The sequence below is a fragment of the Cyrtonyx montezumae genome, unplaced genomic scaffold (assembly GCF_038088225.1).
Source record: "Cyrtonyx montezumae isolate F1298 unplaced genomic scaffold, pur_monq_1.0 scaffold_3, whole genome shotgun sequence".
Taxonomy (NCBI): domain Eukaryota; kingdom Metazoa; phylum Chordata; class Aves; order Galliformes; family Odontophoridae; genus Cyrtonyx; species Cyrtonyx montezumae.
This window is the reverse complement of record NW_027072034.1, coordinates 41,319,007-41,332,154: the sequence shown is the minus strand read 5'-3', so window position 1 is coordinate 41,332,154 and position 13,148 is coordinate 41,319,007. Positions and strand designations below refer to the sequence as shown.

At 40.1% G+C, this 13,148-nt stretch overlaps 1 protein-coding gene across 2 annotated transcripts in view; it reads right to left on the bottom strand.

Moving 5' to 3' along the window:
- Positions 1-13,148, bottom strand: part of SHROOM2 (shroom family member 2) — a 116,336-nt gene that overhangs the window by 54,693 nt on the left and 48,495 nt on the right. The window lies entirely within an intron of this gene.

Genomic DNA, 13,148 nt, shown 5'->3' with positions numbered 1-13,148 from the left:
AGTGCTGTACTTACAGGATCACAGAATTCTCCACACGTCCACCCATCCAAAACCTACTCCCTCCATCATACTTCACAAAAAGGGAATGCAGTGAATGTAAAAATACTAATCTGGCAATACTTCTGCCAATGCATCATCCACTACAGCCACCTTACTATGCACTGTGCCAAGACAGGTGGATGCAGACAAATTGCCAGCCTGAGCTGCTGGTCTGGGTGAGGAACTAATCTGAGTACAAACACACTCAAGACATCAGTAAGTTTATGGTGATCAAAACTCCCAAATCCTACTTAATCTATTAACGGCAATGCTGTTTCCCATGATTTGGATGCCTGACAGATGTGCCTTAGTTTGAACAGACATATGGCAACCTTAACACATTTAAAATCCATTAGAGCTGGAAGTTTAAAAGTTATCAGGAAACTCTGATTTCTGAGATTCCTGGAGCAGGGCTGATATTGTTTGGTGGATAACATTCTTGCAGACCTTGAGGCTTATTTTGCAGAAACTGAATGTGCCAAGATAGCACCCAATTTAGCATCATTAGACTTGAAAGCTGGGTTAAGTAAGTTCATAGCAAAATAAAAGCTGTTTTCCAAGAAAGACTGGAAACAGAATCACCTCACTACAGTAACACAAATCTTCAATATGTTATTTCTCTTCTATCCCACCTCACACGACCCCTTTGGATCTCAGTATTTAGTCACCCTAATTACGACTAATTTTTACAAGAGAGTCAAATTGGCAAAAATAAAACAAACAAACAAACAAAAAAAACCCTGCAGTTTAAACATCTGTTTGGATACAAAGAATCGGACAAATTAGAAACCACATTCATGATTTTCCAAGGGCCAGATCAGTTACAGTGGATGAAGAAATTAAAAAAAAAAAAAAAAAAAAGCTGTAACTAATATTTGTAAATACTCCCACTGCTAAAAACTGTATTAAAAAGCAGCAGCAAGGGTTATCACCATCCAGTTACGTGACTGAGTAGTTTACTAACTGAATTCATCTGTACACTCCTGCAGAAACCAAGGTACGGATCCTGATGCAAGGTATTTGTGGAAAATCTCACAATAAATAATGACACTATATCTACTTTGCAAGTCATGACTACATCACCATTTTTAAATCGGAATACCACATATATTCTTCAAATGAATAAAGAAAGTTCAATATTTTATAGCTTCACTGCAAGTTCAAGTGTGATTAGCAGAAAGGTGTAATGTGTTTTTATGTGCCAATCTCTACCGTGCATTATCACAACTTACTATAAAACTGCAGGAACCCACCACAGAAGTTAACCTTAACTCTGCTGGGATCGTTCACCACAAATGCAATGGGAAGTTCCTACCTGAGCAATTCACGCTGGAGGAAAGCTCCATTAGCCTCATGAGATTAATGGTTTTTCTAATGGAGCTGTCTGGTTACCACTAAGCAGATAGAGACAGAAGCACACCCTGAGCCCCTGCTCTGGCACCCCACCTTCACAGCATATGTTCTTGAAGAGCAGGAAGCAGTGACGGTCCTGGCAGCAATAATAAAATCCTGCTCTGCCAGATTTATCATTTAATAGCTCCCTTTCCCAAAACTGCAGAAGTGTGTTAACATTTTTCTTTTATCCAGTGTTCCTCACTATCACACCCTTTCTTTAGATGTTCAGGCAGAATACAAAAACAACTCCTCACATCTCACACCATGTGCATGCACACTAATTTCCTCCTGCACAGTACCATAAAAATCCCTGTGCATCCCTGTGTGACCTCAACTTGAGCTGTGCCCATAGCTGACAGCACACAGCCAGAGAAATTTTTTCCATTAGATTTCCTTTTCATACTGGTAAAAGTAAAGACTGAACAACTCCCCACCCTTTACACTTCAGGTTTCCCCAGCAGAATGACTGCTAGTCTGCTTGTCCTGATGATCAGCACTGGCACACTGGGATGAAGAGAGCAGTCCAAGAAGATGGGCTGCAAACCTCTTAGATTCTCAAGTAGGAGCCACGAACCAGCCTCACTGCGTGGTGAGTGGTTCTGCTCAGTGACAAGGAGCATTGAGACGCTGGGTCTGTCAGAAACAGGAGGCAAACAGGCAAAGAGACAACAAAACGCGCTCAGAATTACCCCTCTTTTTCCGCATGTACCCACTCTCCTTCAGTGACCCTATGACAAAATTTTAATCAGACACAGTAAAGACAATGCAGTGTGGCTTTTCTTCGTTCCACACAGCAAACAAGCCACAAAATGCCAACCAAGATGTATCCCAAGCACTTGCATTCTCCAGGTTCAACCACCAGCCACAGGGCTGGAGAACTCTAGAGCTCCATTCCTGCCAGCCCAGCACAGCCCTGTCCCCTGGTACCTACCCACAGCCCTGACCCAGGCAGCAGCTCCTCCTCAGGCCCCAAGTACAGCTCCCAGCCCCATAGGGCTGCCTCAGACCTGCACCACACACATGGGTGCACGCCTGGGCCCCAGCCAAAGCAAAGCAGAGCCAGGACCCCTGCTGCCCTCCAGACAAAGACTGTCCTCCTCTCCTCCTCCTCCTGCACTAATCCGTGCTGCTGTGTCAGCTTAGAGGCTATAATTAGATTTGTGAAGGAGCCTTGTTGCCACTCCACACCAAGGGGCCGAGCAGTTTTGGTTAGTCACATCGGGCACTCCACCAGATTGGCCCCAGTATGCACTGCCCACCCTGCTCATCTGGGAGCGCTGAGGAAGGCCAGGAAATCAAACCAGTCCTCTCAGTGAGCAACACTTCCCCAAAGGGAGAGGAAGCCAGTGATATCCCTAGAAATTAATAACCCAGAAAGGCACTGGGAATCACCTCTGCCTATGGAGAAAAGTCACAGCTATGTCCTCCCAGTCCATAGGGAGACTGACCATAAAAAATCTGGAGGAACTCTTCCAAAGGGTAATGCATTTCCACACCTTTTGAAAACAGCAACTTTGTTCCATATTCACATTCCTAGTCCCCTGTAACTGGACCTTTTGTATGTATATGCTTGTTACAGTTGCTGATGACCTGATATCATACTTGAGGGTGTAGTAACAGGCTGCACAGAGGTTATTTGGGGGAAAGTTAAAGAAATATATTTATTTCTACTGTGCCCTTAAGGACCAGTTCAGGAGGAAGAGAAAGAGAAGCATTCTTCTTATACACTGGAATGTGCTCAGACTAGGCTTTGCTTAGGTTCAAGCAGGACCATGTGTTTGTATTAGTTCTGCACTATACTGTACCAGTGATTGCCACATGAAACTTGCTTCACCACAACATTCTTAACCAAATGCCAGACCCACTTCCTAAGTATGCAAAACAAACTTCTTTCCACAGGTCACAGGCAAAAGTGCTTATGATTGCAAAGGAAATGTTGGCAGTACCACTGATCTCCCTAAATCCCAAAATTCAGAAGGGAGAAGAAGGTGGGCAAAAAGGACAAGAAGTGATCTTATTTTATGAAAGAATATTTGCATGTCAGTCAGAGGCCTAGATAAAACAGCACATGGCAGAAATATACTATTACAAAATCATCCAGTAGCTCCACTGTGTGAACCTGCTGGAAATTAAATGACACAGGGCTAAAACTTTCTCAGACAGATTGCAATATTCCATTATATAAAGGTGAAGATATGACATTCACCCAGATGATAACGCTATTACAGTGAGTTGCTTTTTTGAGTTACCTAAATGAGGGTAACTTAACATGATCCCTTGATTATCAACATTAATACACTCGCACACTCACTGGAGTCCAGAGAGACATTTCGGGGCTCACTTTTCCAACACTGTTTCTAAATGTTTAATATCTACATAATTATTATCATGTGCACAAGGACACACGGTGACAAATACTATTCCATACTTGGGGACTACTCAGCAAAAGTGAAAAGTAAAACCATGCGGAAAAAGGGATTGTTTCTGGAATTTCCAGCAAGAGGCCCATCTTCACTCAACCTAGCAGAATAATAAATTGCATACTGTGAGTACTATTGAATGCACTTTCTGGAGAGTTAATAGTATTAGAATTCCATTGTTACAATGTCAAAAAGAGGAAAGACAAGTGAAAAAAAAGCAAGTGTCTCCATAACATTAAAGGAAAACCTCGTTCCCTAAACATAGCTGGCTAATAGGATTTTTAATTTGGCTTTCAGAAGCTTTTTTTCTTTCAAACAAATACAACGCACAAGGATTTAAATATACCAAAGAGCAGAGAATTTTCAGTATTTTGAGGGGGAAAACCTCTCACTTATCTCAGTTATGAACCTGCTCCTCTCCAAGAGAGCTAAGTAAGTACCCTGGGATCTCTTTTTCAGTATTACAGTGTAGAAAGAAAAGGAGTCTACAGCCAACTTCACACACTTGGTATTAATTCTGGCATGACAATAAAGTTCTGACACTGGATTTATAATCATGATGGTATTCAGTCTATGCAGTAACAAATTAAACTTTTCATTAAAAAGAACCTTTTTCTTAAGGCAGGAAACAAGATTCCTTGCTCAATGAAAATTCCTGCATGCCATAGTCTGAGCTGCTATAAAGCTTGAGCTCCTTACTGAGAATTAAAATCCTTTTAACTTGAAAACAGAACTGACCAAGAATTACCTCCAGCTTCATTGACATCCCCAGAACTAGAAAACTGTGATTCATCCTGAAAAACCTTTACCAGGAACACGCTTATCAGTTTCACTGATAAAAGTTTCTCAGATCCATATTTTGCCTGTTTTAACAACCAAAGTTACAGCAAATGATGTGCACATCATGGGGATCAGAGGCACAGACCAAGCAGCATATGCTTTCCAGTGTGTTGCTCGTGGTGGCAGTTCCAGTCCCTCTGCTGTTTGTGGCTGTCAACACTAACCCCTTGGCCAGCTTTCCTCAGGGATATAGCTCGTCACTAGAAACACAAAGACAAAATACAGTTAAGATGCCTGAACAGGCAGTAGGCATTCTCTCCCTCTAAGATCTCTTGGGAAGCACATTATGGATGCTTTTCTCTAGACTGACCTTTCTGAATCATTAAAATATACATTATCCTATTTAATTTAGAAACTCTTATCCAAAAGAGATCATATTCTAAGGAAGAATTCTCTAACTTAACACATTTATCACTAAAATGCTTTTTAAATTGTTTAATGAAAACAGCCACAAGAGAGCGCTAAAAGCAAAGAATTAAACCATGGGGAAAAGCAAGGACTTTTACCCACTCAGAAAATAAAAATAACTCTTTTGTTGTGGCCAGGCAGCCTTATTTGCATATTCAACTACTCAGAATTTAACTGCTATTGGCACAATCTTCAGAAGTCAGCAGAGATTCTAGGTGTCTTGGCTCTTGAATGGTGACTTTGAGACACATTGCTCTTTGTTTTCAGCAAAGGGAGATTACTCGTCATTTTTTTCATTTTATGCACCTTTAAAATGGCTCACTTAAATTGTGACTCCTGAAATTAACAGGCCGTTTTCTGATATCACCATATGTTTTCTCTGAACATTTCCATCTCACTAAAACTCAATGCAATGAGCTAAAACATCAAAACTGTGTCAAAACTGTTTTTGCTCTCTACGCTCTGAGTAGCTGAATACCTTGCACTCCCTTCTTGGTTGCCCTTTCCAAGAAAAGCACTGATAAATTCTAACCACACCAAAAAAAAAGAAAGAAAAAAAGAAGAGTCAGCTTCCATTTCTGGAAGCAACAAATGGAACCACAGTCTGTTTTCCATGCAAAGCAAGAGGAGTTCCTGTTTTTGTATTTTCTGCTCCTACTATCTTATCATAAAAGGAAATGAACCTAAAATTTGAGAACAGAAAAATAAAATAAGACTGTGCTTAGCTTACGAACTTGTGGTGGAAGTCATGAGAATGCAAAGAAAGTGCGGAGTAATAAAATTAGTTTATTATTACTGAGATATCTTTAAGTGGAAAACTGAACTAGTATTTCGACAGAAATTACTGACAGATTTCTATGACAAAGACATCTATCCCAAAACCTAACATTCCAGCAGAAACTCATATCCTACCTTAAACACATATTCACACCTCCTAAACTCACACAAAGAGTAACACAATTGTTCTTGACCACAGCAAGACACGTAGCACTGCTCTTTGCCTTCTCCTCCACACGCATCAGGTAGCCAATCCATCTGAACCATGGCCTGCTAGTCACAGTGTCTAAAAATGGAGCAAAGAAGCAAGCTGGAAGGAGAATTATCTTGTTGCAGCAGAGGAGAGTAACTTTTTGTCTTTCCCATGACCTAGGAAGTGGCATTTAACATAAAAAGAATTTAAAGTGATATGTAAAATCCTCTGCTTCAAACTGTGAGAACAAATAAACACAAATACATTATGAAGTCTTACTACCCTTACAAATAATGGGAGTTCAGTTGTTAACTTGAGCAAATCAGGACTTAACCACCATAGCTTCCTTCAGTCTTTTTTGTACTTCAGTCCAACTGTACAGGCTCGAGCAGGATGGAACAGCAATTTCATTTCTAAGTAAGATATGCACTGCTGACAACAAGGTATTAAGTTGTATGAGGTATGAAATAATCAATCTTCCTGCCTGGTAAATTCACAATAGACTACGATGATAAAACTTTCATATTCTGGAATGGTTCCTCCTAACTTTGCCTTGGGGAACTAGACAGGCGCAAATGAATGTCTGAGATAAAAGTGTTGATCGTGGGATTTATGTTATATCATATATGTTACATAAATACTTTTTTGTCATTATTTTGTGTATATTCTGCTACCTTTTGAAGTCTAGACAGCATTGAACTCCTGACACCATTCTTTTACCTCAGCTTTTGCCATGATTTGTCAGAATTCCTCCAAAACAAAATAAGAAAAAAAAAATTATTTAGTAAGTATTTATCATCTGGAAACATCTAAAATACTTCACATATTGAATTACTGGCTCCAAATGCTGCCTCAAGTAGGGCTTACTTTCAAATATTTTGGAAATTATCGTGCTATGTAAGCATGGGGCTAAAGAAATTAACCTTTAACATGAATACAAAAAAAAGGCTTTATGCACCAGTAATGCTCAAGTAAAATGCAGCCTCTCACAGGGCAAGCAGTAGCAACAGCAAAAGGAATCAAAATGCACTGGGAATTTCCATCCGTCTCACTGTGACCAAGGTGAAAGAGCAGGATCCAGAAGCAGGCAGCAGAGCAGCCTTCGGACTTCACTGTCCACCACTGCCTTTGTCCAAGAGTTAGCAAGCAGCACTGTTGCAGCCACCTGTGCCAGCCCAACTTGGTGCCTTCAGCAAGAAGGAACTTGTCACCCCCTTGGAGCATGTGACCATGGAAACTCTGCTTTGCTTGTGGCCAGAAGGCATGGCAATCTGTTACCTCTGAGCCACCCACCGCAACGAGTTTACTATTCCATGGCTAGCTCAGATGAACTGAACTTCCTTAGAAACCACATTCCCAGTATCAGCGCTCCTATGGAGATGTGGAGCTTTCCCCACACTAGTTTCAGCTATGATCTATTTAACCATGTCCAAGGTTATCAAAAAATGTGAATGGGGAAGGAGAGTTCCTCCACTCCCAGGGCATTTCAGGAGACAGCTCGACCTCAGTTTGTCTCATTCCTGGTTGAAACCCTATGGCCACATAACACAAATTATTGAGTCTCCACTAAGAACAATGCCACAAGCTAAGATGCTTCAAGTTTTATTTGGGAAAGGTATTTTGCTCAGACATGCTCTAGGTCAGATCGTATTTTGAAGACACTACCATCCCTTTTTCTTCCCCATCACATGTAATGCTTCAACTTGGCTCCCTTCCTGCCAGCAAGGCTACTCTGTGAGCCAGACCAGTGAACATATCTTGATTTGAATTGTAACCCAGCCAAAATTTCCCCAAACCCTGACTCTGCAGTGGAGTAGAAGTACTAGGAACACACAGCACAATGGTACAGTGCTGCAGTTGTGTCTCTGTAAGAGACCTTGCTGTGCCAAGTAAACCAGTATTAGACAAACTCATCAACCGTGACCATAAAAAAATGGTGTCTTGTTTAAGAGATGAGATGAAACTTTGTTCAGTGATTCAGTAACTACATGTGCAATACTCTTGCATTCGTGCCCTTCTTTTAAGTGGTCCTATTTCTGGAGTTAAGTTGGATTCAGAACTTTTAAAGAAATCTAAGATCTTCACAAATTCGAAGGTATTACATGTAGTAACACAACCAAGCACAGCACAGTCTCTACACTTAACATTAACATACACTTAACAATAGGCATAAAAACATTTAAGAAAGCATACAAATTTTCAATGTAGTCAGTCATTTATCTCCAAGAAGTGAAATATGTAATCTAAAATCAAAGTAGCACAAGGATAACTTCAACATATGGGGACAGAAGCACTACTACTCTACTGAAGTTGAGCACATACATGTCAAAGATCTTAACTATTATTTAAAAACAACAACAACAAAACAACACCAACCAACCAGACCTCATAAGTGCTTAAAAGCAACCTCAAATATTCCAAAATGCATACAGCATACATAGAAGCATTCACTTCAAATGCAAAGAAGATTCCTGGAATAGAAAACTACTCTTTTAGTCTTTCATGGATGGAGTTATGACTGTTAGAGTCAGGAGACAGAAGAGATCTACAGTATTTGCTGCTATCCAGCACAGTTAAATTCTTTGTGCCCATTATTACGTGAAATTAAGTCTTCAGACCCACAAATTTTTGACTGTGTGCCTGCTTCCCTTCTTACCCAAGGGGCTACATATTACAGTCTGTACTACTTGAACTGGAATTCACGTGGGGAAAGTAATGTTCAGAACAAATTTGACGGTATAAATTTTTGGTTAAATCCTGTAAGCGTTTGTACACTTCATCTTCAGTAAGCTGAGCACTCTCACTAAAGTCAGTGGGAATACTTATGCTCAAAATTAACCATGTCAACAAGTGCTGGCAGGACTGGAGGAAGAAAAAAACATTTGTGACTTACAGGTTGTTACTGTCTGAAGCATATTCCATTCCACAAAAAAAGTAGTATTCAATTTTGGTAATTGCTTCACAAAACTGAATATCATTGCCACAAGTAACTTTTTGAGTAAGCATATAAACACCATACAGGATTCTGTTATCCCCACAAATAAATTTCTGTGCCTTTTCTACTACTCCAAGTATCTCCCTGGCAGAGATGACTTAGGAAAAAATACGGTGCTGTCTGACGTATTTTTGGCTTTCTATTATACGAGCTTGACAGTGATTTTTTTCAGATTTGTGAAGAATTAGATTATGAAAGTCACCACAACATAAAAACATGTCAGTCACAACATATGTATCAAGAGAGTCCTGACAGTTGTACAAGGCAAACATTCAAAAACACTAAACAATGATTTGCTCCTTAAAACCAGGGACAACACCTCCAATTCGAGGAACTGAAGCTTATGTTCACTTAAAGCGTCAACTGGTATGTCACTAACAAATCATGTTAAGACAACTGAGAAACTAATCAGCCAAAAAAAAAAAAGAAATAAAAGTGATTTTTTTAGCTACACACCCCACCAAAAAGACAGTTGGCATGGGAAGCACCTGAGTGGTATTGCTACGATGGAAGTGAAGGGAACACAGATTTGCACCAATTTTATGTATGCGTAACTAAGTGACCGTGCCAACAGTTAGACAAGCAGGTGAAATGGTGTGCATCAGGAGACTTGCAGTGTATGATTTGCTGAAAACCTGAAGGTGCGTGTACATTCTATTCTTATGTCCATTGTCTTACTGTTAATAGCACAGGGTCAGGCAGGTGGAGGAGCAGTGGAAGAAGGGTGAAGGCAGTCTGGTCAGCCCCAGGCTTGCCCACATAGCCAGCCATGGACATGCTGGAACATGAGAAGGGCTCTTTGTCAGCAACTCCACAGTGTCCTCCTGAGTACACAAAGCACACAGGGGTTTTTTCTGCTGTCACTCGGAGCTCCTTTATGGGAAAGTCCTCATACCAGCCCCTTCAGATGTGAGACATAGTTGGAAGTGCTTCTGAGATAAGCCTATATGCATCGTGCCATTGAGAGGACAAATTTCCTTTGCATTCTTCTGGTTCCTGCCTCCACTTCATCCTTGGTAACTTGCCTGCAGCACCATAGCAGAGACTAGAAAACATGGCCCTAAGCTGGAGATTGGGACAGGGATGTACCCTGTTAGAACACCTGACACACATATCTTGCTCCTCTTTCAATTACACAAAGTGAAAAATAATTCCAAACTTTCATGGCTTTGTGGCATTTGCTTACATCCAGCATGTACAAAGCAATGGAGAATATATTTAACAGCCAGAAGGGAATTTATGTTAGAAGTGTACACAGAACAACTGATTACTGAGTATACAATAACTACCTCAGTATCGACACTCAGGGCAATTTCACATGTTTATGTATAGACACGTACATATCTATTCTGAAAGAAAAGAAATTCACATCTCCTGTAAGAGATGTCCTAAGTATACTTCGTATCTTCCTAGGAAAGGAATCTACTCAAGAAACAACTCAGTACTACACCAAAGAAGAAGTATGCAATTAAGATGTGCTGTTTTGACAAATCCACTAGAGAAAACAACAGAAAGACTCCTGAGTCCTCTATTAATCCAAGACCAAAGGTATACTACATTTGTTCACTCGTCAGTATTTGTAAGCTCTTTAAACGTTGCATTTGTTGTTAAGCCTGTTGCAAAGTCCTGATTTGGCTTAGAATGCAAGCATGCAAAGTTCAAAACGGTAAAAAAAAAATAATAAAGCAAAGCATGTGTGCTGGTAGGCAGCAAACCTATGCTTAGTATTTGGTACTACAGGCAATTTCACTTAGAAAAGAAGTGCTTTCACCTCCTATACAGTTCAATGCATAAAAACAGTTTTGTGGAAGCCAGGAACCACTGCTGAACCACAACAAACACACATCAGAACACATCATCAGATCCACATCAGAAGGATTTGCTACAGTCACAAGCTAATAATGTGAATGAAATGTGCTACTTACTGAAGCAACACTTGGTGTTAGCTTTGTTTAAATTAGACTTCTAAAACAGAAACAGCATGCCTGATTACTTCCCAGATATAGAAATAGATCAATAAAAGAACAGGACTTGACATTACTGCGTGAAATGGTGACATGCACAGAGAAATTTCACAAAGATGTTTACCTGAGAATTCCTGAATAAAAACTTGGTATTCCAGATATCAAGAACTTCTCTACATTCAAGAAGAAATTATGTTAAAAGGTAATTTTGTTACAACTTTTTTTTTTTTTTTTTCCACTTCTGGATGAGTTGAGAAATAGTTCATACAAACAACCCTAGACAAAAAGTTTTCAACACTTGCCTTCTCAGGGTAATTCCTACCAATATCCAGGACAAACGTGGTTAAAAGTAAGATTCTTTTAACCTCCAGGCCTGAGTTGTTGAGATTCAAACCACTTATCTGCTTTGTACTTCAGATTATCACACTGGCATCCACAGGAAATAAAATGTTAAATTAGTGCTATAGAAAAACATCACAGTGTTAGACAAAGGACAGAAGACAAGTAAACAAAAAGAAGATATGATAAAGATTAATACATCATCTTACATTTAAGTCAGTGAAAAGGAATGGTGGGATTTTTTCCATTCTCCGAAGAGAACAGTAATGGTGGATCTAAAGAAAACCAAGTTTAAAAATGCTAAGGCAGCCAGCCATTTCAAGATCACTGTAAGTAATTAACGTGCAGACTGCCTCCGAAAGCGGTGGTCCTATCCAGCTGAAAACCTGCTTCCCCAAGTCATTTTGCAGTCAGATCAGTTCCCCGATCCAATTCAATCCAGATCTGCAGGAGTGCTCACACAAAGACTACACAACTGGCTTGCTTAAAGACAAGACTGTTTAAAGCACTCATAAAAATTCAGCCTAAGATTTAGAGCAAACAACACGAAACAATACTGTTGTTCAAACCATAACTTCTGCAACAAGACTTTTATAAAAACCTGCATCATTTGAACTTCCAACAGGAAAAGAAAAGCTGTTTCGGCACACAGACAGCAGTGCATGAGAACAAGTTGGCCAGGAATAAAATGAGTCTGGGTGTTTAAAGGTTTCTGACCGTCAAAGGACTGATGTCCTAAGGCAACTTTCCAACAGAAAGAGCAAAGTTGAAAACCCCCAAACAAAAACCCCAGCTAATTTCATTCAGTACTTTTTATTAAATTTGATCTAATATTATGCAGGCTTGCCAATGACCTAAAAAGTTCTTGCCTGTTTGGGGAGCTATAGAATTCTTCACGAATTTAGGACAAAAATGTTTTCCCTAACAGCCACTAAATCAGCCTCTTGGCCAGAACAACTAGGTTGACTGTGCCCGCTGCGCACGGGCTGAGGAGAGAAAAAGAGGAATGACGAGAGAGGAGTGATGAAAATCCATCAGCTTTGCACCAAACCGCACGCAGGCATGCATAGCAATGGCACTCTGCTGCCTGTGAGGTGCGGCCACAAATCCCTACACACAAATGAGTGCTTGACTGAAAGCTCTCCATATGATCATCCACATATGTGCATGTGCACAGAGGAAGTACTGATGAATGACGAGAATGGTTTAGGTGTGTCTACTGCTAGGTAATTTCAGGAATAAGCTTTCGGCCATTTACAAGGGTAGATCAGAATTCTCAGATTTTGAGCAAATTACAATCACACAATTGAAAAAGCATTACAAAAGAGGGAATCTTATCACTTGGTCTGAAGTTATTCACCCTAACTAAGACTTGTCTTGGCAGATTCTTCAGTGTCTTTAAAGCTTCTAACTCTGAAGTTCTCAATTTCGTTGAAACAGCTGCTGCAACCTTCACACAGAACATTTTTTCTACAGGAATAACCAGCATAAGTTGAAAATGCTGAACACCAATATGATTTCTAAGTTGCAAGCATTTTATTAGCCTAAGATGACAAACATCTGAGGCGAGCTTCTGGAAACAGCTATTTCTGAGGACAAATTGTTCAATGGCAAAAGAGATCCAGGCTCCCAAGATTGCTTCTATCAAAATCACCTTAAACCACAGGTGAAAAGCATGCTCACATACCTGTCCTCTGTCAGTGCTTTTTCTCAAAATATGGTCCCCATTTGAGACGATTTCAGAACACTCATTATATTTACAGACTGCCTTATCACAC